The sequence below is a fragment of the Cydia pomonella genome, chromosome 22 (assembly GCF_033807575.1).
Source record: "Cydia pomonella isolate Wapato2018A chromosome 22, ilCydPomo1, whole genome shotgun sequence".
Taxonomy (NCBI): domain Eukaryota; kingdom Metazoa; phylum Arthropoda; class Insecta; order Lepidoptera; family Tortricidae; genus Cydia; species Cydia pomonella.
In genome coordinates this window covers 9,103,376-9,128,933 of record NC_084724.1, presented here as the reverse complement: position 1 = coordinate 9,128,933, position 25,558 = coordinate 9,103,376, and the positions used below count along the sequence as shown (strand labels likewise).

General features: G+C 34.4%; 1 long non-coding RNA gene across 1 annotated transcript in view; it reads left to right on the top strand.

Moving 5' to 3' along the window:
• Nucleotides 1-25,558, top strand: part of LOC133530448 (uncharacterized) — a 124,633-nt gene that overhangs the window by 1,811 nt on the left and 97,264 nt on the right. Inside the window, exon 2 of the long non-coding RNA XR_009801307.1 lies at nt 6,245-6,272. This is a non-coding gene — a long non-coding RNA (uncharacterized LOC133530448). The remainder of the gene's footprint in view (nt 1-6,244; nt 6,273-25,558) is intronic.

The window sequence follows — 25,558 nt, the reverse complement described above, 5'->3', positions numbered from 1 at the left end:
CCACCTGTATAGTTGTAGGGAATTGAGGTAGGTGGCTCATCTCTTTTTTTGTCAAAATCGCTGACTCAATCATAAATGAGGCATTCAACTATGAGTATAAATAGTATGACAGATATGTTGACAATAAGATCAATTGGCTTCACATTCCACTGGTCATATTCTAGTCATGTCATCAGCGCTGATGTATATCAAGGCCTAACTTATTAACACCTGACTTTGTATTAGTCAGGGTTTTAATGATTGGGTTTCTGTCTGTAATTATATGTTGTGCTAAGATGGCATCATTGTATTAACATCATTTTATATTTGTTTTGATGTAAATAATATGTTAGAATTTTTTTCAATAGGAAAAAGTGGCTTTATTTTGTGTTGTACATTGTACTTATCCTATCTTAATTGCATAGTGCTGGATTTTTTGGGTTCCATTGCCAAAATTGCTAAATGGATCCCTTACAATTTAATTACACCAGTTTGTTTGTCTGAGCATATGTCACAGCTATTTTGCTTGTTGCTTGCGAGATTGAGCCTTTTAGTCATGATGGCGTTAGTGTCGAAGGTTGTTACATCAATAATCAAAACGAGATGCACTACTTTGGTTTGGGACTTTCTTTTGGGATTTTTGGTCACATTTTTTATTTGTACAGTTAATTTGGCTCCAGAAATGCCTGTGTAGTGGACTCGTCCTAAACTGTTATTTTATTAAAAAATAATTATATGCTAAATTAGGATGGCAATAACTGTAGGGCCTGAATACCCGTAATACCGGAATATTGGATCGATTTTTACGATATTGGAATACCGGAATGAATGAGGACTAATATCAAAATGTCTGTTTTATAAATAAATATGAAGTTACGTCTAAAACTAATTGCAGTTGCGAATATATTAACTAAAAACCATTTAATTTTTCAATAAAATTAAAGACCAAAAACTTTTTTGTGTATTCTATGAAACGAAAATTCCAACAAACAAAAATATTATATACTTAAGCATCAGTATAAAGACTTTTAAATAGTGAATACATTATATCACTACCGCTATTAATTCCAGGATTCCGGTATTGAGGGCTACTATTGGATTTCAATACATTGACAATCGTCCGATATTGAATGCCCAAGGCAAAAATGCAGGTTTAAGCTGGAGTGATCTGAGCCGATTGAGAGTAGACTAGGCCATTGAGACTTCTTAAACTGGCGCGGCCGAGTCAAACTGGGACGGCACAATGCAACAACGCCGCACGACAACAAAAAGCAGGAATTCCGCTGACGAGACGCAAAACGTCCGCCGGGCCCGGCCTGCTGGCCTATTTACAGTAAACGTGTAGCACTTGTAGCAGATAGCGTAATGTGGTGGTTCATTATTGCATTTTACTAAAACTTCAGGGAGATGCTTAGTTCATGCCACATTGACTACCTCCTTTTTATTAAGTGCACACTTAGATGACTGTTATACTTAACCAAGTTTTGATGCAAACGTGCGACAATACGCACTGTAAATAAACAAAATGATATCGCCGACTGGCTTTATAAGTACAGATAAATTTTGATAAATCAATAAGGCAAGGTGTCTGTCTGCTGTGTCTACTTGTGCATATGGCCTAAATTGTTGGCTACAGTCTAATAGTGTGTTCCATAGTGTGAAGATGAGGGGTGTAGAGCGTGTGACTTTCAATTTCAATGCGGAGGTTGCCAGTTCAAATTCTGGCTCATACTAATGAGTTTTTCGGAACTCATACTACGATATATCATTTGATATTTACCGGTCACTTTTCGGTGAAGGGAAACATTGTGAGGAAACCGGACTTATCTCAAATCCCAATAGGGCCTAGTTTCCCTTCTGGGATGGAAGATCAGATGGCAGTTGCTTGCGTAAAAACTTGTGCCTACGCCAATTATTGGAATTAGTTGCCAAGTCGATCCCAGGCTCCCATGAGCCGTGGCAAAAAGCCGGGACAACGCGATGAGAATGAACGTCAGTACTTAATTGCTTTTGTTGTTAGATTGGCCCGCTTCTATCGCAACCGTATAGTTTTGTCAAATGCCCTTATAAAATGAGAATTTATAAAAAATAACCATGTTACATGTAAAATAACTTAAGGTTCTGTAGTCAACTAGGACCCTTACAGTTTCGCCATGTCCGTTAGTGCTAGAAAGCTGCAATTTGGCATGGAAATATGAATCAATCACGCCGACAAAGTGGTAAAATTAAAATAAGAAAAATAACGTTTTCAGGGTAAAGTGGGCTGTTTTGTTTAAGTTTACCTACTTTGAAATATCTTTTGCTACTCTTGTCCACATGAGCCTAAGATCATTCAGCCAATCACAGCTCAGTATGTGGCCAAATAAAGTAATTCCAAATGAAGCCCCAGCCTTAGGGTGTCACTTACGCGTCGCCGGAAATGACTCTTGCCGCGCCGGTGACGCTTCCGCGCGGCTACCGTTCTCTGAATTTTTTTAATTTCGCGAAAATAAGACGAGGATTTGACACACTTTTATTAACTTCATAGAGTTAGACTAAGTTAAGTTGGCAGCGTTTATGATAGCACAGACTGTGAACGTGTTATTTATACGACATAATTTCATAGATTTCATATAACTAAAGAGTTATTGACTATAGAAGAGGTGTAAAGACATCTATTTCGGCAGATCAGATGTTGATATTATTTAGGCGATAAGGGTCCCTGTTTTGTTTAGTACTTACTTGCATTAACAGCATTTATCGTTCCGATTAACTTTAAACATGATTTCATATTTTAGTTGTCATCAAAATGTAAAACTTACTATATTACTTATGAAACTTTAGCGGACGAAGTTCCAAACAAACAACCCTTTTAGATCAGCTTAAAGCGATATAATGATCATGACGATCGATGATAAATAAGTTTTTTGTCAAAATCGATAATCGCTGACTTTTCTTTCAACAGGAAACTAATACTCATCGAGACAATTCTAACAAACCCAAACACAATTAGGTTGCGTTGTTTTATCACAGAGATGCTATTGGTCACGTCGTGTGTCTATCATCAGGGGCCTATTTCTCGAACCATATTAGGCTAATATTATTAGTGTGTAGTCATGGAAACCCATACGTATTAATACCGTTCGAGAAATGGGCCCCAGATCAGCACGATGGCATCATAATATTGCAATATGTTGGTCTAATTTAGCTAGCAATTTTAAATAATTTAGCAAGATTCGACCAAACAAACATATTACAAACTCTTCAAGTTAAATAAAAACTTGTAATAGTACATTATTGCAGAGGCCGGGAAAGAGCAATTCGCGGATGAGTTTCGATTTTCGGAAGACGGAAATTAATCCACGAATTGCTGTTCCTGCCGAGGCATATATAGTGCTTTTCTCCAAACATGCGAGGAAATAAGGTAAAATAATCATAATTTAAGCATCAAACAGCACTCAAATCGAACCTTCACATCAAAAACAATTTCCCTCTTTAATTATTAAAAAAAAGTTAAAGGCACAACTTATTCTGCCATTCACTACCATTCAATATTCGTTCATTCAATATATGTAATTGTGCAATATAAGCTGTATGTGCACGCACGAGATCTTTAAAAAAATATAAAAGTTATATAGTCTTTGAATATCGTCATGAATACTATCCAATACTAAGCAGTATTCGCACGATCATACACGACGGTCTTGTAAGAACAAGACATGACACAGCTTGAAATGATGCTGACCGGGTCGTGTAAACGCAGCCCGCGGCTATATGTATTATTTGGCTGTTTGCGTTTTTCTTAGTGGATACGTGTTTTTAAAAAGTAAAAAACAATACAGTAATAACTTCCCGTCCGCTAAAACACGACAGTAATGGTTTCAATTTTTTAAATTTGAGGTTGAACCATATTGAACCATAATGAAGAAATTCCCGTACTATTTTTGCTACAATAAGGTGAACATTTCCAAGCAAATTGGAGAAAAAATACATTATTATCTCTATCTCTATAGTAAATTTGAATAAAGCTTGGTGGTTTAAACCATTCACGAACTCTAAGCATTAAATCATCGCAAACCCCGTACTTGTTAAGTCACTGTGACAAAGTACCTACTAGTTTCATCCACCTCATAGTAATGAGAAGTTTTAATCCAGGTTCCAGTGCTAAGCCTGGAAGAACTCTTTAATTCCTGGGTTTTAAAACTTTCCTGGATTCTCAGAACATTTCGTCGTATGAACGAAGCTAAGCTAACTTAAACCCTTTACCGGAGCGTTATGTAAGAGAGTAATGTTTTTCTAGTGTAAAAGAATAGTAGATTGTGTCACAAGGGAGCAAAATGATAAATTTACGGCGAGGGATTCAAGTGTAAAGCCCAAGGTTGAAATAATTCAGCTACCATGTGACACATACTGCTTTTCAGTTTTCACTATGAGGAAATTAGTGTGTTAAAATATTATTTAAAGTAAAAATAATAGTATGCAAAAAAGTAAAAAAAAAATGTGTCCTAGAATATAAAAGTGTCACTTTTATCCCTCCTAGCAGGGAAGAAAAGTGCCAATTTGATCCCTCCTAGGAGGGAAGAAAAAGCCCATTTCCAAATTCAAATTTAAAAATGTACTCTGCAAATACGCCTTAAGGGCTCTTTTACATGTCAATACAACATTTATAGTAACATGAAATAGTACATTGTATTGTTTAGACGACCGGTTTGGCCTAGTGGGTAGTGACCCTGCCTACGAAGCTGATGGTCCCGGGTTCAAATCCTGGTAAGGGCATTTATTCTTGTGATGAGCATGGATATTTGTTCCTGAGTCATGGGTGTTTTCTATGTATTTAAGTATTTATAAACATTTATATATTATATATATCGTTGTCTAAGTACCCTCAACACAAGCCTTATTGAGCTTACTGTGGGACTTAGTCAATTTGTGTAATGATGTCCTATAATATTTATTTATTTATTATTTATTTATTTATTATTGTAGGAGAGGCCGAAAAACCGCTCAAAGATGGACGAGTGAGTTTGAGGGCCGACACGCTAGTGGAGGCCCTCAAATAATACGAGTCCATCTTTAGCGATTTCGGCCGAGGCATTACATAGTGTTTTTCTCGACTACTGCGATTTATATGCGTGAGGACAATGGTTGAAAGAAAGCGATGTATTTTTGCCAGGAACATTTATATTTTCTTCACTAGAAGAACTCATTTTTATAGCGTAGATACGAGTTTCTTGTATTTTTTACTATTTTTAGTCAAATACAATTTACACTATCCAATTCAGTATTTTCCGATCCCACCTTTTTTACTTTTTTATAACCTTTAAGAGGCGTTTTTCTGTTATTTGTTTCAAACCGACTCTAAACTTAGAAGCGTTTTTGCTAAAAAACCACAAACAGCTACAATAGTAAAAACGCCTTAAGCGTGAACTGAATGGTTTTGACGTTTCTTTTTTTTTAAACAATTAATTGGTCCTATAAATAACCTAATTTTATTTTTGAAAGAAAAAGTTGCGCCAAAAAAAGACTTATATCACCAATGACAGATGATGATAACAATGATCACCAATGACAGATGATGATAACAATGATCACCAATGACAGATAATGATAACAATGAAACATTGTAGTTGTGGTGGTTCAGATGCTACAGTTATTGCCTACTTTCCAGCTTGGTTTTAGACCATCTTGCCACATTTCCGAACAGTGGCGTGAAATATAACAACAAAAGGATAACATTAGAATAATATTAATGTAACATGTGTACAATATTATAACATAACTAAATACTTAGTGCATTAGTCCGAACTCTGGCTGTAAACAAGCCATCTTTGCAGGGATCGGAACCGGTTTTCTGCAAAAACATCGAAATAACCATATATTTCGGTTTATTTTATACTCTTAATGTAGGACTCAGTTGTGTTTTCAGATAACGACTTCGTATTATTAGATTGCCTAATTAGAAATGAAGTAATTAACAAAGAACGAAAAAATACCGTTTTCGTTCCCATACAAAAAATACCGGTTTCCGATCCCTGCATCTTTGGCTTAGCAGTTAAGAAATATGAAACTCTGCGATTAATTTAATGTTTAGAACTTTAATAAATAAAAAATAAATAAAATAGTAGATTGTTAACCAAGGGATGAAAGGCACTCATTTCTGCCGAGGTAGTTTAATTGTCCGAAGTTGAAATGATGCCTTTCACCCGAGTTAAACACTCTACATTTCATTTCTAATACAAGGAATTCATGTGGACATATTTGTTAAAGACATATTTTTTGATTTCAGGTGTCCTTTCTCCGAGCCGGTCTTCTTGGTAAGTACATTTTCAAATACACACATAATTACTCGTTATGTATTTAGTTTACATGGTCGTCGGTAAACACTCGTCGGTTCGCGGTATTGATGTTTATATTTACTTTCGATTAAGCCTAAGCAAATATTATACCTAGTCCTTGATGGTATTGGTAAAATTACTGAATTAATTATGTTGGCAACCTACTTCACTATGCTAGAGGCCATTTCGAGCTTACGTTTTGACTTCAAATGGATGTCATTTTGTCATTCGCCCGCACTTCTCGCTCGCGCCTATACGTGTACGGGCAACTACGAGAGAAATGCACGCGAATGATAATAGGTAACTAAATGTCATCGTTTTTAGGGTTTCGTATTCACCTTGAAAGAAACCTTTATAGTTTCGCCATGTACGTCTGTCCGTCCGTCCGTGGCTTTGTGATTGTTGATTGATTGTGATTGTTAGTGCGAGAAAGTTGCAATTTGGCATGGATATAAGTATACAACATGCATGGCGACAGAAAGGTAAAATAAAAACTTTAAAAAAATTAGAGTAGGTACTAGGTACCTCCCATAAAAAATTATATTTATGAATTTTTTTTTGGCTTTTATCCAATAGTGGAGGGGCGGGGGAGGACTCAAAAGCTTAGTTAATACTTTCAATGCGAACATGATCGGCAGTGATCGGAACTATGGGAGTAAAACTTTAACAAAACTTATCAAGCGGACGTAAAAAGAGTGCTTATAGCCTTAAAAATATTCGAATATCTATGAATGTAAATATTTTTATGGCTGTAAGTACTATACTATTCCTATCCCTATGGACATGAATATTTTTAGGGCTGTATGCACTATTTTATGTCCGCTTAACAAGTTTTGTTAAAGTTTTACTCCCATCGTTCCGATCACTGATGATCGGTCTAGCCGTTTTTGAGTTGTTGCAAAAATATTATTTTCTTAGTAAAAAGACGTACCTACAAGGTACGAAGAAGCTGTGACGGTACTCCCATAAGCATAAGCTTGCAATGTATAGCCCGATCAGAAATATATGATCATTGTCAAGAGTGCGCTGTTATTCTCATGTATAGGGTGACAGTTCAGTTTAGTATGGAAAATTTAGTTCCGATGAAATTCCGGAATATGGCGCGTGATAATATATTACTGGTCAGACTTTACATGATACGAATTAATAGCCCTCGTTTGGCCTGTTCTGACAAAATGGTAACTATGAAACCCTACACTGAGCATGGCCTGACATGCTCTTTGTCCGATGTTTAGATATAATTTCGAATTGGCCTCTCGGAGCAAGCTAAACTGCACAGCAAAGTGTGCGGGTGCCTCGTCAAACTCCTACGAAAATATGACGTCTATGTTGACATTTACACACTTTGTCACTTCAATGTCAGTGCAGTTAATTTAGACGGACCATATGAATAACTGTGTCCTTTTTTTGAAATTACACTATTTTACAACAACAATAATATTATAAATATATCTAATTGCTCTAGGTAAGTATAAAATGGAGATGCCTCTTTAACTTTGCTCAACCCGTTACCATCAAGATGTCGTCTCTTTGACGTCCCCAATCCAAGTGTGCGAGTCTGTACTCGACTCTCTTTAGCTTCCGCTTACCCCTGCCACTTGCTAACTCAAGTATTGCCAGGGAAGTCATTAAACATTACCCATCACCCTGATATTAAACTTAGGTATTTTAAGAATGTTGCCAAGTAAAATTCATATTTGCATACACTATTCGGTGCAATTACTAAAAAATCATGACATTCGGCCATCCTACTTCGTGCATGACTCCGGCGCACGAAACTCAATCAAAGGTCGTTTTTTATTCAGCATGAAATTCATTTGTAACAAATTCCTTTTTCAGTCTTCTAATAATTACAATCAATAACATTAAATGTATAAACTTTATTTTAGATCTATATATTTGAGATCCCGTATATCATGACATTCGGTCTTCAGTTGTCCCTTGTTTATATTTACTGTCAGTTGCATATGTTTCACTATATTAGAATTTGAGTTTGTAAGTTTGTTCTTGATCTAATATCAACTTATTAGAGCTTGATATTCTTCTTTTGTCTACTAATACATGTACGCAATATTTCGATGATTATTTTCTTAGTGAAAAATCCTATTATTCGATGTTAGTCTCACAAATGTCACACGTTTTTTTTTTTATACAACGATATTATAACTTTGTACAACGAATAGATTTAATTAATTTGATTTGATCGTTTACAAGTAAAAAAAATGATATTTTACGTTTAAGAGTTTAAATTTTAATATTATGAACAAATAAATCAGATTTTTGTTCCTCTGCGGGATGTTACTTATTTATTAATTAACGCTGTTACCATCCCCACTATGTGTTATAGGATCAATATAAAAGGTTCTGTACTAAGATATTCTGAATGTGAATCCATATTGGTATGTGTTCCAGCATAGATACCTAAATAACCAGATTAAAACAATTATCAAAATTAACAAATTAAATCTTTAACAATGTTTTCATAATTTATAGTTTATGATTTCTGATTGTAACACTATTCTCAGTTTGTACGTTATAGGTTCAAAAGCTATCGGTGTTACTTAATACTCTTTTTTATGTGATTAGCGTACAACCTTGCTAAGCTGTTGCCGAATAGCCTCAAACCCGACAGAAACACTTGAACAGGTGTTAGTAGCAAAAACAGAATTTATCATGCACAACTTTACATTTTTATTTTTGCAAATTATAGAACATAATTGCATGTTCTCCAATGTTGCATTATTTTCTACTTTTTAAGTCTATTTGACAACAAATATATCTAATAATTTACCTTTTTGTTTTGAAGTTTTATTTTATTTCATTTATTATAACAAAAATAAATCAACTGGTAGGGTCAAATGGAAGATTAGCAACGCACACCTTTTCGATATCATATCATACCGATACCTATCATTCGTTACAGCAATCTTCTAAAATGACAGATTTATCAAATCAATGCAAGCATTCCAAAAATGAGATTTTTTTCACACTCTTTCAATATCACAGCAATCATCCAAGTATAGCAGATTTTTCAAAACAATACAATCTTTTCTGATGGAACCAATCTTAATGGCGCAATTTATTTCTGTTTTCATGCATACTTAATTGATTTAAGCATCTAGAATAAGCAATTATAATATTGAACTCTATTGGCAACCTTAAAATTCAAACTTAAATAATTTTATATGACATGATTATTTTGACATATCTACATAATGTTAAGTAATACATTTCAGTGTATAAATTGACAAATATAGGTGTTCCATTGAATAAATTTACACAGTGACACGAAATTCACTTTTTGAAAAGATAAAGTGAATTATACAGAAACTTGATAAAAACGGAAATATTAAAAGCCAGCTGATACCTAACAATTTTTTTTTATCCTGATATATATCTATACGATCGTAACTTTAAAAACGAGAGAGATAGGATGATTTGAAGTTAATGGTATTTTACTGATGTATATGTTACCCTATTTAACCCTCTCTAGATATGTTAAAACAGTTGTTAACAACTACTAATGCTATCCCATCACTTGGATAAGCTGTTCTCTAGACACTGCTTTAAAATCGATTAACAAAAGTATCTTTAGACACTGCTGCTCCGAAGCAAAGTATCTTTAAACACTGGCATAAATACGACTAAACGCACAAAGCGTATTTAAAAGTAAATCAGTTGCTGGTATCACACATAACGAACGTTATTATTTCATGTCTCTTATCAAAATCTAGGTAAAACAATTCAAAATATAAAATTTCTTTACTATACTACTGTACATAAACTTTATTATTTCGAGGACTACATATTTAATATTATTATTTATTTAGAGGTTATCCTAAATTCCTTCACAGACTCAACCATTTCTAAAATCTCGCATCCTTACTGTTTTATAACGTAGTCTGTATATAACCCTAAATATTCTCCCCATAGACTCCAAACAACTAAAAAAAAACAAAAAGATTTTTTTTAAAACCATTAGGAGATTCTTAAAACAACCAGAACTTTAAACTATGACCTTAAATAAAATCATTGTTTAATGTTTCTATAATAATATATTCCACTATAAGTTTGCTCTCAACTAGAACCTCGCGATTTGCAAAAATTTAGTTACTATTAGTTAAACGTAGCATAATACAAGTTTACATTTTAAAATACTTGTTCATCGCTGACCGAATTTGCAGCTTTCCGCTTCAACGCGTCTCCTTGTCAAACAGACAACACATTTGATTTTTGTACCTATTTGTATTTTATTTCGTTAGAAGTTAAACGCCCATCGGTCCAATAAACTAACTTAACATAATTAAGTTGCCAGCTCTTAGACTATGATTATGGCGCGTCGTCTTGGAAGCAAGCGTAAAAGCGGCGGCGCCCGATCGGTTCCCATTTCTTCTTTAGTTCCCGGAGTCCTTACTTAGTAAGAGTTAAAATAAACATCCATAATTTATTGAATATTGGTTGCCCAGAAACAATATTAGGAACTGACCGACATATATTTCCGTGAGATGAGAATCAGACATACTATCTTAAATTTTTAAAATTTTATGTTTACAGAACCAACGTTTGTAATTCCCACATACTTAATTATTTACCTTAAAAATAATCAGTAGGTACAGGTACAAAAACTTGTCAAGTGACAACCCTGTGCCGGCACTCACAGCTGGGTCATAAAACTGCGGCGCGCAAAGAAGATTCACGGTTCGTGCGCGGTTATAAGTTTCAATTTTGCTTGCAGGCGGCGAGTATAGGTATAATTTTATACCTAAATCTGTCTTTTGTGAAGGAGTGGATTTTCTGTAAGGTAGTACTATTAGTTATTCTGTGCCAATACTACCAATCAAGAATCCTCATTTCTTATATGGCCACCAAAATACTAAAGTAAACATACCTAATAATATACTATATATTGTGTACCCTTATATTTATGAATGGCTTACGTTTTCAACTTAAAAAAAAAGTGGACATGTACATCACTACTTCCTTTATATACACTATTTAAAAAAACAAAACAAGAAATGAAAGAACTTTTTTTTTAATGATTAAATTCAAACACTCTCATTTGTAAAACCAAGCGAATCGAATAAATTCATAAAAAACCTAACAGGGGAAAACTAATCATACAATTACAAAATTTTGAAAACATACAGATTTAATTCAGTCTTAAAGTTTATTCTACTTTTGGGTCCTCTCGTCAGCAAATTCACTCTCGGATCCAAAGCATTCTAATGCATTTAAACCTCCATGATGGAAAAAAAGACACGATACTGAACACTTAGTTTATTGCACAATTCTCAATCACCCTGACTCCTCACGCCTTTTTTTTTCAGCTGTCAAAACAGAAACCAACTTCCTCAGATCTTTCCAACCATATAGTAGTGGACCAAAGAACCCCATAGTTGACGTGGAACCAACAATGGAACGTAAACCAAAAATCATGTAAAACATGACAACATTTAATTATAACAAGAGTTATCGAAGCTGCTTAAGTCTGACGTTTCATTAATTTCTGTCCGTTTTAAAAGAAATACTGCCATACAGTCCAATTTTTTTTTTTTTACCAAATGTTTTTTATTCATTAAAATTAGAAGGTATGTTGCAAAAACAAAACACCTTTTTCATGTCTTTAAAATCTCCTACACTCAGTGCTAAATAGACACAAAATGCCTTTTATTACAAAAACGCATAACAAGAATTGTCAGAATATTAATAAAAAATCTGTTAAGTTGTCGCGATTACGGCATAAATCCGTCGAACTCTCGCGATATCTATACTTTTTTTTTACCACTGTAACCATTTTATCATGATCTGCAGTAAACAATAAACATCAGCCGGTCGGAACCTTACGACATAAGGTATATTTTTGTATTATTATTATTTTACTTTTAGGTCCCGCAGGTATGCTGAACTTCATTAACGTACGCGCGCTATACACGTATATGTATTACTTGTGCCAAACATATCCCGACATTCTCAAATTCATCCGACATAGGTCCGTACTAAACAAAAGTCTACTTCATCAGAATGCTTAGGTAGTACAAATGACGCACTCTCATGTCGTAAATAAAAAAAAATTGCTTCAATGACGTCTGGCCGTCATTCAAAGCATCAATGAAGTTAGCACGTCATACAAATAACACCATGCAATAAAATGACGCCAACGCGTCATACAAATGACAAATCTATGTCACACCAATGACAAATCCATGTCACACAAGTGTCAAATCCATGACACACCAATGTCAAATCCATGACATACCAATGTCAAATCCATGACACACAAATGACAAATCCATGTCACACAAGTGTCAAATCCATGACACACCAATGTCAAATCCATGACATACAAATGACAAATCCATGTCACACAAGTGTCAAATCCATGACACACCAATGTCAAATCCATGACATACCAATGACAAATCCATGTCACACAAGTGTCAAATACATGACACACCAGTGACAAATCCATGTCACACAAGTGTCAAATCCATGACACACCAATGTCAAATCCATGACATACCAATGACAAATCCATGTCACACAAGTGTCAAATCCATGACACACCAATGACAAATCCATGTCACACAAATGTCAAATCCATGACACACCAATGACAAATCCATGTCACACAAGTGTCAAATCCATGACACACCAATGACAAATCCATGTCACACAAATGTCAAATCCATGACACACCAATGTCAAATCCATGACACAAATGACAAATCCATGTCACACAAGTGTCAAATCCATGACACACAAATGACAAATGCTCATATTAACGTCGAGCAAAAGTATCGAAGCTCCTATGCTACTGTTAACATACCTATGTCACATTTATTTCGTAAATGCACATAAGCATTACTACTACAATACTTCCTCATTTAACTTATAATGATTATTTAATATCATATTTATACTTTTGCATATGGCATAAAAACAAAAATGCAAAGTAAGATTTAAATTAGAGCAATAAAGTTCCGTTCTCACTAAAAGTTTCTGCACAGAAACTCTAAATAGTTAATCAACTTCAATGAACAGGGCTTATTATGTCCCAATTTAACGCGATATGCTAGATATGTCTTATATTTTATGAAATGAATAAGACACAATTCAATAGTAAATCCACACATCATACTGTTATCATAAAAACATAAAAATATCAAAATAATAGGCATTTCAAATACTCATCAATTTGGAGGTACATATAAAACAATAATCGGTGCTAAATAGCCATTAAATCGATGGCTACAAGACTATCACTTCATTGCAATATCTTTAATCTCCCGCTTTAATAGTACAATAATTTTCATTGTAGGTAAAGCCTTGTTTGTAATCGACTGAAATAATTGTAAATACCATTCAAATAACATTGACAATTATAGTTATATTCCAAATACTTTCGCAATAAACATGCAGCTACGTCAACTTAATACTGTCAGACATTTATCTCCAATTAAATACATGTATATAATATAGTCCTTACTCATCAATCTATATGATTAACTATAATTATTTTGCCGTTTGAAAACCGTAAGTACCCTCATCAATACAAAACTAAATTCCATAGGCACTCTTACAATGAACTGATGTAAAATCTTTCTTCGTCAGTGATGATAAAACTAGCACTCATGGATTATTAAACTACCTCTTTTTTTTCATTATATTGATAATTTAAAACACCACTACTAAGCAAAAATGTAACGAAAGGTTAAGCTTCATGGATTATAAAACTACCTCTTTTTTAGCATTATATTGATAATTTGTAACATCATTACAAATCAATATATTTAAATCAACAATGTAACGAAAGTTTAAGCTCCTTAGATTCAAAAACTGCATTAGAAACACATACCTGTCAATTAGGTACCTACTATTATTGAAAAAAGATAACTTACGTTTTTATTCAATCGATCGAATCTAAAAATCCTATTGTGGGTTAGTGGCACGTTAACACTTCTGAAATATTATAAATATATCTAATTGCTCTAGGTAAGTATAAAATGGAGATGCCTCTTTAACTTTGCTCAACCCGTTACCATCAAGATGTCGTCTCTTTGACGTCCCCAATCCAAGTGTGCGAGTCTGTACTCGACTCTCTTTAGCTTCCGCTTACCCCTGCCACTTGCTAACTCAAGTATTGCCAGGGAAGTCATTAAACATTACCCATCACCCTGATATTAAACTTAGGTATTTTAAGAATGTTGCCAAGTAAAATTCATATTTGCATACACTATTCGGTGCAATTACTAAAAAATCATGACATTCGGCCATCCTACTTCGTGCATGACTCCGGCGCACGAAACTCAATCAAAGGTCGTTTTTTATTCAGCATGAAATTCATTTGTAACAAATTCCTTTTTCAGTCTTCTAATAATTACAATCAATAACATTAAATGTATAAACTTTATTTTAGATCTATATATTTGAGATCCCGTATATCATGACATTCGGTCTTCAGTTGTCCCTTGTTTATATTTACTGTCAGTTGCATATGTTTCACTATATTAGAATTTGAGTTTGTAAGTTTGTTCTTGATCTAATATCAACTTATTAGAGCTTGATATTCTTCTTTTGTCTACTAATACATGTACGCAATATTTCGATGATTATTTTCTTAGTGAAAAATCCTATTATTCGATGTTAGTCTCACAAATGTCACACGTTTTTTTTTTATACAACGATATTATAACTTTGTACAACGAATAGATTTAATTAATTTGATTTGATCGTTTACAAGTAAAAAAAATGATATTTTACGTTTAAGAGTTTAAATTTTAATATTATGAACAAATAAATCAGATTTTTGTTCCTCTGCGGGATGTTACTTATTTATTAATTAACGCTGTTACCATCCCCACTATGTGTTATAGGATCAATATAAAAGGTTCTGTACTAAGATATTCTGAATGTGAATCCATATTGGTATGTGTTCCAGCATAGATACCTAAATAACCAGATTAAAACAATTATCAAAATTAACAAATTAAATCTTTAACAATGTTTTCATAATTTATAGTTTATGATTTCTGATTGTAACACTATTCTCAGTTTGTACGTTATAGGTTCAAAAGCTATCGGTGTTACTTAATACTCTTTTTTATGTGATTAGCGTACAACCTTGCTAAGCTGTTGCCGAATAGCCTCAAACCCGACAGAAACACTTGAACAGGTGTTAGTAGCAAAAACAGAATTTATCATGCACAACTTTACATTTTTATTTTTGCAAATTATAGAACATAATTGCATGTTCTCCAATGTTGCATTATTTTCTACTTTTTAAGTCTATTTGACAACAAATATATCTAATAATTTACCTTTTTGTTTTGAAGTTTTATTTTATTTCATTTATTATAACAAAAATAAATCAACTGGTAGGGTCAAATGGAAGATTAGCAACGCACACCTTTTCGATATCATATCATACCGATACCTATCATTCGTTACAGCAATCTTCTAAAATGACAGATTTATCAAATCAATGCAAGCATTCCAAAAATGAGATTTTTTTCACACTCTTTCAATATCACAGCAATCATCCAAGTATAGCAGATTTTTCAAAACAATACAATCTTTTCTGATGGAACCAATCTTAATGGCGCAATTTATTTCTGTTTTCATGCATACTTAATTGATTTAAGCATCTAGAATAAGCAATTATAATATTGAACTCTATTGGCAACCTTAAAATTCAAACTTAAATAATTTTATATGACATGATTATTTTGACATATCTACATAATGTTAAGTAATACATTTCAGTGTATAAATTGACAAATATAGGTGTTCCATTGAATAAATTTACACAGTGACACGAAATTCACTTTTTGAAAAGATAAAGTGAATTATACAGAAACTTGATAAAAACGGAAATATTAAAAGCCAGCTGATACCTAACAATTTTTTTTTATCCTGATATATATCTATACGATCGTAACTTTAAAAACGAGAGAGATAGGATGATTTGAAGTTAATGGTATTTTACTGATGTATATGTTACCCTATTTAACCCTCTCTAGATATGTTAAAACAGTTGTTAACAACTACTAATGCTATCCCATCACTTGGATAAGCTGTTCTCTAGACACTGCTTTAAAATCGATTAACAAAAGTATCTTTAGACACTGCTGCTCCGAAGCAAAGTATCTTTAAACACTGGCATAAATACGACTAAACGCACAAAGCGTATTTAAAAGTAAATCAGTTGCTGGTATCACACATAACGAACGTTATTATTTCATGTCTCTTATCAAAATCTAGGTAAAACAATTCAAAATATAAAATTTCTTTACTATACTACTGTACATAAACTTTATTATTTCGAGGACTACATATTTAATATTATTATTTATTTAGAGGTTATCCTAAATTCCTTCACAGACTCAACCATTTCTAAAATCTCGCATCCTTACTGTTTTATAACGTAGTCTGTATATAACCCTAAATATTCTCCCCATAGACTCCAAACAACTAAAAAAAAAACAAAAAGATTTTTTTTAAAACCATTAGGAGATTCTTAAAACAACCAGAACTTTAAACTATGACCTTAAATAAAATCATTGTTTAATGTTTCTATAATAATATATTCCACTATAAGTTTGCTCTCAACTAGAACCTCGCGATTTGCAAAAATTTAGTTACTATTAGTTAAACGTAGCATAATACAAGTTTACATTTTAAAATACTTGTTCATCGCTGACCGAATTTGCAGCTTTCCGCTTCAACGCGTCTCCTTGTCAAACAGACAACACATTTGATTTTTGTACCTATTTGTATTTTATTTCGTTAGAAGTTAAACGCCCATCGGTCCAATAAACTAACTTAACATAATTAAGTTGCCAGCTCTTAGACTATGATTATGGCGCGTCGTCTTGGAAGCAAGCGTAAAAGCGGCGGCGCCCGATCGGTTCCCATTTCTTCTTTAGTTCCCGGAGTCCTTACTTAGTAAGAGTTAAAATAAACATCCATAATTTATTGAATATTGGTTGCCCAGAAACAATATTAGGAACTGACCGACATATATTTCCGTGAGATGAGAATCAGACATACTATCTTAAATTTTTAAAATTTTATGTTTACACAACCAACGTTTGTAATTCCCACATACTTAATTATTTACCTTAAAAATAATCAGTAGGTACAGGTACAAAAACTTGTCAAGTGACAACCCTGTGCCGGCACTCACAGCTGGGTCATAAAACTGCGGCGCGCAAAGAAGATTCACGGTTCGTGCGCGGTTATAAGTTTCAATTTTGCTTGCAGGCGGCGAGTATAGGTATAATTTTATACCTAAATCTGTCTTTTGTGAAGGAGTGGATTTTCTGTAAGGTAGTACTATTAGTTATTCTGTGCCAATACTACCAATCAAGAATCCTCATTTCTTATATGGCCACCAAAATACTAAAGTAAACATACCTAATAATATACTATATATTGTGTACCCTTATATTTATGAATGGCTTACGTTTTCAACTTAAAAAAAAAGTGGACATGTACATCACTACTTCCTTTATATACACTATTTAAAAAAACAAAACAAGAAATGAAAGAACTTTTTTTTTAATGATTAAATTCAAACACTCTCATTTGTAAAACCAAGCGAATCGAATAAATTCATAAAAAACCTAACAGGGGAAAACTAATCATACAATTACAAAATTTTGAAAACATACAGATTTAATTCAGTCTTAAAGTTTATTCTACTTTTGGGTCCTCTCGTCAGCAAATTCACTCTCGGATCCAAAGCATTCTAATGCATTTAAACCTCCATGATGGAAAAAAAGACACGATACTGAACACTTAGTTTATTGCACAATTCTCAATCACCCTGACTCCTCACGCCTTTTTTTTTCAGCTGTCAAAACAGAAACCAACTTCCTCAGATCTTTCCAACCATATAGTAGTGGACCAAAGAACCCCATAGTTGACGTGGAACCAACAATGGAACGTAAACCAAAAATCATGTAAAACATGACAACATTTAATTATAACAAGAGTTATCGAAGCTGCTTAAGTCTGACGTTTCATTAATTTCTGTCCGTTTTAAAAGAAATACTGCCATACAGTCCAATTTTTTTTTTTTTACCAAATGTTTTTTATTCATTAAAATTAGAAGGTATGTTGCAAAAACAAAACACCTTTTTCATGTCTTTAAAATCTCCTACACTCAGTGCTAAATAGACACAAAATGCCTTTTATTACAAAAACGCATAACAAGAATTGTCAGAATATTAATAAAAAATCTGTTAAGTTGTCGCGATTACGGCATAAATCCGTCGAACTCTCGCGATATCTATACTTTTTTTTTACCACTGTAACCATTTTATCATGATCTGCAGTAAACAATAAACATCAGCCGGTCGGAACCTTACGACATAAGGTATATTTTTGTATTATTATTATTTTACTTTTAGGTCCCGCAGGTATGCTGAACTTCATTAACGTACGCGCGCTATACACGTATATGTATTACTTGTGCCAAACATATCCCGACATTCTCAAATTCATCCGACATAGGTCCGTACTAAACAAAAGTCTACTTCATCAGAATGCTTAGGTAGTACAAATGACGCACTCTCATGTCGTAAATAAAAAAAAATTGCTTCAATGACGTCTGGCCGTCATTCAAAGCATCAATGAAGTTAGCACGTCATACAAATAACACCATGCAATAAAATGACGCCAACGCGTCATACAAATGACAAATCTATGTCACACCAATGACAAATCCATGTCACACAAGTGTCAAATCCATGACACACCAATGTCAAATCCATGACATACCAATGTCAAATCCATGACACACAAATGACAAATCCATGTCACACAAGTGTCAAATCCATGACACACCAATGTCAAATCCATGACATACAAATGACAAATCCATGTCACACAAGTGTCAAATCCATGACACACCAATGTCAAATCCATGACATACCAATGACAAATCCATGTCACACAAGTGTCAAATACATGACACACCAGTGACAAATCCATGTCACACAAGTGTCAAATCCATGACACACCAATGTCAAATCCATGACATACCAATGACAAATCCATGTCACACAAGTGTCAAATCCATGACACACCAATGACAAATCCATGTCACACAAATGTCAAATCCATGACACACCAATGACAAATCCATGTCACACAAGTGTCAAATCCATGACACACCAATGACAAATCCATGTCACACAAATGTCAAATCCATGACACACCAATGTCAAATCCATGACACAAATGACAAATCCATGTCACACAAGTGTCAAATCCATGACACACAAATGACAAATGCTCATATTAACGTCGAGCAAAAGTATCGAAGCTCCTATGCTACTGTTAACATACCTATGTCACATTTATTTCGTAAATGCACATAAGCATTACTACTACAATACTTCCTCATTTAACTTATAATGATTATTTAATATCATATTTATACTTTTGCATATGGCATAAAAACAAAAATGCAAAGTAAGATTTAAATTAGAGCAATAAAGTTCCGTTCTCACTAAAAGTTTCTGCACAGAAACTCTAAATAGTTAATCAACTTCAATGAACAGGGCTTATTATGTCCCAATTTAACGCGATATGCTAGATATGTCTTATATTTTATGAAATGAATAAGACACAATTCAATAGTAAATCCACACATCATACTGTTATCATAAAAACATAAAAATATCAAAATAATAGGCATTTCAAATACTCATCAATTTGGAGGTACATATAAAACAATAATCGGTGCTAAATAGCCATTAAATCGATGGCTACAAGACTATCACTTCATTGCAATATCTTTAATCTCCCGCTTTAATAGTACAATAATTTTCATTGTAGGTAAAGCCTTGTTTGTAATCGACTGAAATAATTGTAAATACCATTCAAATAACATTGACAATTATAGTTATATTCCAAATACTTTCGCAATAAACATGCAGCTACGTCAACTTAATACTGTCAGACATTTATCTCCAATTAAATACATGTATATAATATAGTCCTTACTCATCAATCTATATGATTAACTATAATTATTTTGCCGTTTGAAAACCGTAAGTACCCTCATCAATACAAAACTAAATTCCATAGGCACTCTTACAATGAACTGATGTAAAATCTTTCTTCGTCAGTGATGATAAAACTAGCACTCATGGATTATTAAACTACCTCTTTTTTTTCATTATATTGATAATTTAAAACACCACTACTAAGCAAAAATGTAACGAAAGGTTAAGCTTCATGGATTATAAAACTACCTCTTTTTTAGCATTATATTGATAATTTGTAACATCATTACAAATCAATATATTTAAATCAACAATGTAACGAAAGTTTAAGCTCCTTAGATTCAAAAACTGCATTAGAAACACATACCTGTCAATTAGGTACCTACTATTATTGAAAAAAGATAACTTACGTTTTTATTCAACCGATCGAATCTAAAAATCCTATTGTGGGTTAGTGGCACGTTAACACTTCTGAAATATTATAAATATATCTAATTGCTCTAGGTAAGTATAAAATGGAGATGCCTCTTTAACTTTGCTCAACCCGTTACCATCAAGATGTCGTCTCTTTGACGTCCCCAATCCAAGTGTGCGAGTCTGTACTCGACTCTCTTTAGCTTCCGCTTACCCCTGCCACTTGCTAACTCAAGTATTGCCAGGGAAGTCATTAAACATTACCCATCACCCTGATATTAAACTTAGGTATTTTAAGAATGTTGCCAAGTAAAATTCATATTTGCATACACTATTCGGTGCAATTACTAAAAAATCATGACAATATCTTCCTCTTCACTTCAGTTGATGTTCCCTAGCTCTCTTAATAAGCACTAATTGGCCCTAGAACACATTCGTATTGCACGTAAAGGATACGACAAAGTGTGTTCTAGAAATAATTTAAGCAATACACCTAACAGTATTACCCACATGTTTTCCGAACACAGAAGGAATATGATCAGAAGTTAGACTACTTAGGATGAGTTTCAAAATCATCGCAAAACACTGTTTCTCTGTGATCTAAGAATTTTTAAAATATATTATGTTCTTAAAGATATGAACATTACTTCACGCAGGTTAAGGGTGTGGAAAGATTCTTTAAGAAAACTTCTTCGTCTACATAACATACTCGCTACATGCGTTTAGTGGCAAATGTATGAACTCATAATAAACACTTATTTAATTATTTAGCCTCTCCAAGAGGCCCCATGTCATAAACCATAATACATATATTACGTAGAGTTTGGACTACAAAGGTTAAAACTAAAGGATACAGAAAAGATGTAAGATATAGAATTTAAATTTTCGTGATCCTGAGTCATATTAACACTAAGCTAATTATACCGACCAAGACCTATACACCTAGGCTCTCTGAAACATGTCGCACGAGGGACTAAAAATACGTGAGTTTAACCGTATAATTTAAGTTTAGATGTTATTACAACCGCAAGATGGGCGAGGAGCTGGCAGGCCCAGCCGGAGATGGCGGGATGGCCTGGACCCATATCTATCTCAACGGCTGGCCGGAGATTGCCCAAAACCGAGACGAATAGAGATCGAGGAGGCGGCTTTTGCCTAGCAGTGGGACACCATATAGGCTAGTAATAATAATAATAATTTAAGAAACTGAGCTTCTGCATTAAGTGTTTTCTGCGTCCGAGGCATGGCAAAGGAATTGCGTTAGCAATTTACTCTTCACAGACTCGCACGGATTTACGCCGGTTTATTTCAGGCCAGATGTTCATTTCTCTTGTTTTTGTGGTGCATTGTTTAGTTTTGTTTAAGCGAAATGCAAAAACAACCGAAGGAAATATAGAGCTTTTAGGTGTTCCGGTCCGTTGATAATTTAGGATATACCGATAAACTGGAGTTACTTTAAATCGCGGGTAAACATTGATCATCGATTTTTAAACTATAAGGAATGGGTCTCTGAACATTATTCAATTCTTAAGCTTTGTTTAAAAATATACTCCCTATATCTCAAAAATCGATAACCAATACTTTCCTGCGATTCAAAGTAATATTTTAGTACTCCTGGGTCAGGAGAACCCTTTTTAGGGTTCCGTAGTCAACTAGGAACCCTTATAGTTTCGCCATGTCCGTCTGTCTGTCTGTCTGTCTGTCTGTCTGTCTGTCCGTCCGAGGCTTTGCTCCGTGGTTGTTGGTGCTAGAAAGCTGAAATTGGGCATGGATATATAAATCAATAAAGCCGACAAAGTCGTACAATATAATCTAAAAATTTAATTTTTTTTAGGGTACCTCCCCTACACGTAAATTGGGGGTTAAATTTTTTTTTACTTCAACCCTACAGTGTGGGGTATCGTTGGAAAGGTCTTTCAAAACTAATAGGGGTCTTCAACAAACATTTTTTAATAAAGTGAATATATTCGGAGATAATCGCCCCGAAAAAAAAAAGAAATGTGTCCCCCCCCCTCTAACTTTTGAACCATAGGTCAAAAAAATATGAAAAAAATCGTAAAAGTGGAGCTTAAGAAATACATTAAATGAAAACTATAGCGGACATGATCAGTTTAGCTGTTTTTGAGTTATCGCAAAAAGTTTCCCCTTCATAGTAAAAAGACTTACTTTAATTAGGTACTGATTATGCAAATTTGCCTATTTGTTTAACTCGGGTGAAAGGTACCGTTTCATCCCTTGGTTAACAATTTACTATACTTTAAGCTCCAGTTTAGCTTATTGTGACGGAAGAGTAACTACGGAACCCTACACTGAGCGTGGCCCGACATGCTCTTGGCCGGTTTTTTATGTCTTTTTTCCAGCTGTTATTTTGATGTTGTAGTAGTGGTAAAATGGTGATGATGATGATGACGATTGGTCAAAATTCAAGAAATGTAGATGTGTGGTTAGTTTCTTTCTAGTCTTTGGCTGATCTAACCTGATCATAAATTATATAATTTCCTATTTTGCTAAGGAAATAAAAATGCCAAAATATGGAAGCCAAAGGGCAGAAATAAAATGCCGGTTCATTAGTGTGGAAACAATACCGGTATCCAATATTGACCTGCATGTCAGCGTATTAATTGCGGTTTTCACAGAATAAACCGCCCACCACAAAATTTAACCCATTTAGCTTAAAACCTCAAATCATTCAAAATATTTCATTGAAGGAATTTCACTAGGGACCAAAGGATCAAAGTCGCTAGGGACCTCATACTATTGTCACCGTGACAAGGTGCGAAATGATACGAAAGTAGAAAAACTTCTTATCTCCTTCAAATCGAGTTTTGCAACTTTAGGTATTGCCAGTTAAAGTCTCAAACCTCTTATCTCCTAGAAATGAAGTTAACACTAATGCGACTTTATCCGACGATAGCATCAAAATCAGTTGAGCGTTCAGCAATTCAAGCTTAAATTGCTGAACGCTCAACTGATTTTGATGAAATTATGTACCTACCCCAATTCCGTAGCCACCTGGAAGGGAAGGCTGCGCTGGCTTTTAAAAACCTCGGTGTGCTGAAAGCAAAGCGATACTTTACTCCAGGGCAAAGCCTGCTGCTTTGTAAATTGCAAGTCAGCTCAGAACCGGTATGGAGTATTGCTGTCGCTTTTGGGCAGGAGCACCTGGATGCCAGCTTGAGCCCTTCGACTCAGTCCAAAGGCGTGCTGTACGAATCGTCGACAATCCCAAACTCACAAGCTGTATTGACTATTGAACCTTTAATTTCTAAGGGGAGACTTTCCTCCTTATGTGTGTTCTACCGCTTGTACATTGGGCAATGCTCTGAAGAATTGTTTGACATGCCCACGGCTACTTTCTACCTTCCGAGGTTTTCCCAAGGGTCTAAAGTATGAGGTTCTGCAAAAGAGGAGTTCATAGATTCTGCCGGGCCGTATGCTTGTTTACCACCGTCGTGGTATTAAAAAAAAAATTGTTTGAGTCGTGGGATACGACATAGGGCGTCCGCTTGCTGGCGTGGTTGCACGGGGCAGGTGAGTGCCTGAGTGGGTTAACGAAAAATAGTATACCTAAGCAACATAGGATCCCATAGGATTTTAACTTTTTTGTTACGGAAATCATCACTACGCACTACGCAGAGGAAGTTGCAAACAGAAGCTAATTTCGTTATAAAATCGCAATGTAGATATTTAATTGTACAAGGACCTCATCAGACTGTCATTTCTAGAATGTCTTGGTTGACTGCCGTGGGAACGCATAGAGACAACAATCTCTGCAATCAGGAGAGCAATTTAAACTGTATTACCAAGTCATTAATGTTGAGATTCTAATCTACGAGCTATTGTCACGTTAACCTCACTTTCCCAATATCCTATTCATAATTGAGTCGTTTTTGTATAATTTTGCGTGGCTTCTAGATTACCCGTTTAAGTGTGATCTCTGAAGACCTACCGTGAAAAAAATCGTTATCTGCCTCTCTACTGCTCTTGCATATTTGAATGATAGAGAGGCAGATAACGAAATTTCCCTTTATATGTATAAAGGCTCGTCAGGACCGCTCCGTCCACAATCCTATTTCGTAACCTTCTATTGTCATTAGGTATTGTCATATGGTTCACTGTTCTAATTCGTCACCATTCCTATATCGTCACTTTCCTATGTTGTCCACATTCCTAACATGATCTACAGTGCTAACTCGTCCATTTTCTATATGGTCCACAGATAATGGTGCTGGTAATGGTGGAGTTGAACAGTTGAAGAAAAGCAATGCAAAAGTAAATGAAAAGTGCCGATGTTGACTTATTTTTAGAAGGCATTCGGGATAATGGATGGTACAATAATGTTGACAAACTGGCACTGTGGTCAAAATAGGAATGTAGACGATCTAGGACTGTATTAGTCAAAATAGTAAAGTGGACGAATTAGGAAGGTGACGAGTTAGGAATTGTATGCTGACGACATGGCATTGTGGACGATGTAAAAAGGTGAGGAAATCGGATTGTTGACGAAGCTGTCCTGAGCCTATATAAGAGCAAAGACCTCTACTATTATTATATATTACCTGAGATATTACGATAAGTTTACATTTGACGATATGACTATCTTGACTGATGTATTGTTGCGAACGAGAGGGGCTGCGATCGAGTTCACGCAGTGGCCAGCGTAAATGTCAAATGCCAAGTCATATATGGTAGCCGTCCTGTATCGCTCAGAAACCGGAGTGACTTGCGTATGCATCAGTGTGATAACCACGTTATACGAGATAGCTTAGCTTTTTAAACTATGGAAATAACTCTCTTGATTTAATGATAAGAGTTTGGATAAAATGCACTGAGATA